Here is a 3,189-nt window from a genome sequence, read left to right as displayed (position 1 = left end):
TCCAATCCAGCTCTCTGCTAATGGCCTGGGAAAACAGTGAACGATGGCCCATCTGGTAGACCCAGAAGAAGCTCCTGGCTCCTGTATTCGGCCTGGCACAGCTCTGGCAATTGCACCATCTAGAGAATAAACCAGCAAATTGAAGTTTTCTCTCTCTGTAACTTTGAGTTTCAAATAAATAAACAAATCTTTTAAAAAATCTGTTGAAATAATTATGTTATTTTCCTTTTAGATTTATTCAATTTATAAGCATGTTTCTTTCTTTTTTATAGAAAGCTTTTATTTAATAAATATAAATTTCATAAGTACAACTTTTGGATTATAGCAGTTCTTCCCCCCATACCAGCTCTTCTAACCCCAAACTATTCTACCACCTACTCCCTCTCTCATCCAATTGTTCATTAAGATTCACTTTTAATTATCTTTATATGCAAAAGATTGGCTGGCACCGTGGCTCACTTGGCTAATCCTCTACCTGAGGTGCCAGCACTCCGGGTTCTAGTTCCAATTGCTCCTCTTCCAGTCCAGCTCTCTGCTCTGGCCCAGGAGGGCAGTGGAGGATGGCGCAAGTGCCTGGGTCCCTGCACCCGCATGGGAGACTGGGAGGAAGCACACAGCTCCTGGCTTCGGATCAGTGCAGCGCCAGCCATAGGGGAGTGAACCAAAGGAAGCAAGAACTTTCTCTCTGTCTCTCTGTCTATAACTCTCTGTCTCTGTCTCTGTCTCTGTCTCTCTCTCACTGTCTAACTCTGACTGTCAAAAAATTTTTAAAAAATTATCTTTATATACAAAAGATCAACTCTTTACTAAGTAAAGATTTCAACAGTTTGCACCCACACAGACACACAAAGTATAAAGTAATGTTTGAACACTAGTTTTACCATTAATTCTCAGTTTCTTAATCATGAACCATCTATGTTTGATGGGATTAAATTGCATTTAAACTGAAATTAGAACAAGGAGAAGTGGAATAAAAGAATGTTGAAAGAGAAGGTGTGCCAAATGAGAAGGGATTTTTCCTGTGCTTGTTGGGCATGGTTCTGAATGTTTGTGCCTTTTCTCTTTAAACTTCACCATACATGTTTTAACTATCATTTTCATAACTGTTAGTCATCAGTTAAAATTTGAGGATCATCTAGTGCATTTCAGGATTTGTGTGTTTTATTTTATTTCTTTCACACGTATTATGGAGTTATATCAAATGACTCATGTTGATTTTTTTTTGGCATTGTGTTAAAAAATCAAATTCATTGGCAGTTCTAGGCCGAATGTGGCTAGTACTGGGTCAAGTTGTACCACTTGTTGCTTGTCCTTACATGTACAGAGGAAGGCTCATGCAGTTTTTCAGTAAGGCTGATTGATGTTAGCTGTCACATGGATAATACAGACCAAAAATATAACTTTCTTCTCATAAAAATAAGCTATTCCACATTTGTTCAAATAAGTGACTCATATTTTTCCATTTATTTTACAAGGTTGGATAGAGAATGAAGTGTTTTCTAGTATTCTCTCATTTTAATCTCCATGATTAGAGAATGTTTAGTAAATGATTTCAACTTTAATATGTCATGGTGGCCAATCAGGTACCCCAATGTAATTTTTACCTGTCATTTATTAACTTACAGAGTCTGGAATATTGTCCAAAAGGCACAACAACTGTTTTATGATATTTTACATTTTTATTTCCTGATTTCATCCATTTTTTTTTTTGACAGGCAGAGTTAGTGAGAGAGAGAGACCGAGAGAAAGGTCTTCCTTTTTCCGTTGGTTCACCCCCCCAAGTGGCCGCTACAGCAGCGTGCTGCGGCTCGTGCACCGTGCCAATCCAAAGCCAGGAAGCCAGGTGCCTCCTCCTGGTCTCCCATGTGGCTGCAGGGCCCAAGGACCTGGGCCATCCTCCACTGCACTCCCGAGCCACAACAGAGAGCTGGACTGGAAGAGGAGCAACAGGGACAGAATCCTGTGTCCCAACCAGGACTAGAACCTGGGGTGCCAGCACTGCAGGCAGAGGATCAGCCAAGTGAGCTGCGGTGCTGGCCCCAATTTCATCCATTTTCTTAAGAATATATGCTCTCTCTGAAAAATAATTGCAAATTGCACATCTGATAAAGGAGGTATGTGGAGCTCAAGAAACTCAACAACAACAACAAAAGCAATCCAGTTAAGAAATGGGCCAAATATATAAATAGATATTTTTCAAATCAAAAATACAAATGGCTACCAGACACATGGAAAATCTTCAGGATCACTAGGCATCAGGGAAATGTAAATGAAAACACAACGAAGTTTCACCGCACCTAGTAAGAATGGCTATCATCCAAAAATCAAAAAAATAACAAATCCTGATGAGGATGTGGGGGAAATAGTACCTAATACACTGTTCTTGGGAATGCAAACTGGTACAACCATTGTGGAAAATAGTATGGAAATTCCTCAGAAATCTGAAAATAAATCTACTATATGATTCAGTTGTTTCACTGCTGGGAATTTACACAAAAGACATGCAATCAACATATAAAAGCCTAATTTGTACCCACTCGGGTTTATAGCAGCCCAACTCACAATAGCTAAGATATGGAATCAACCCTCATGTCCACCAACTAATGACTGAATGAAGAAATTAAGGTATATGTACACGATATATTAGTCAGCTGTAAAAAAGAATGAAATTCTGTCTTTTGCAACAAAATGGATACAATTGAAGATCACTATGCTTAGCAAAATAAGCCAGTCCCAGAAAGACAAATATCAATTGTTTCCCCTGACTTGTGATAAGTGATACACAGAGTACGCAAAAAAAGTAATGTAGATGGGAAAGGTTACAAGATGGCGGAATAGGGAGGGAGCTCACTAATAGCCCAGGAAAAAATAGTTTAATAAAAGTGGAGATAGTGTAGTCTCAGGGAAGAGTTAGGGAAAAAACGGCAGAGGAAACTCTTCCAGAATTAGAGGAACACGGTGGATCTACATGGAGGACATGGGTGCCCATGGCTCAGGACCCCAGCTGCTGAGAGTCTCCTCCTGGCCAGTGCTGAAAAGAGAGGTGAGGCAAAACTGCAGTAGCCCAAGACGAAACTGCGGTAGCCCAAGACACTGGCAGAAAAGCAGCAGGAAGAGCCTAGAGGGAATGAGGCTTGAAGCCACGTGGGAGAAAGTACACCAGTCTAACTAGAGGAGAAAAAAAAAATA

The sequence above is a fragment of the Oryctolagus cuniculus genome, chromosome 9, assembly GCF_964237555.1.
Source record: "Oryctolagus cuniculus chromosome 9, mOryCun1.1, whole genome shotgun sequence".
NCBI lineage: Eukaryota > Metazoa > Chordata > Mammalia > Lagomorpha > Leporidae > Oryctolagus > Oryctolagus cuniculus.
Note: the sequence above shows the minus strand (reverse complement) of the source record.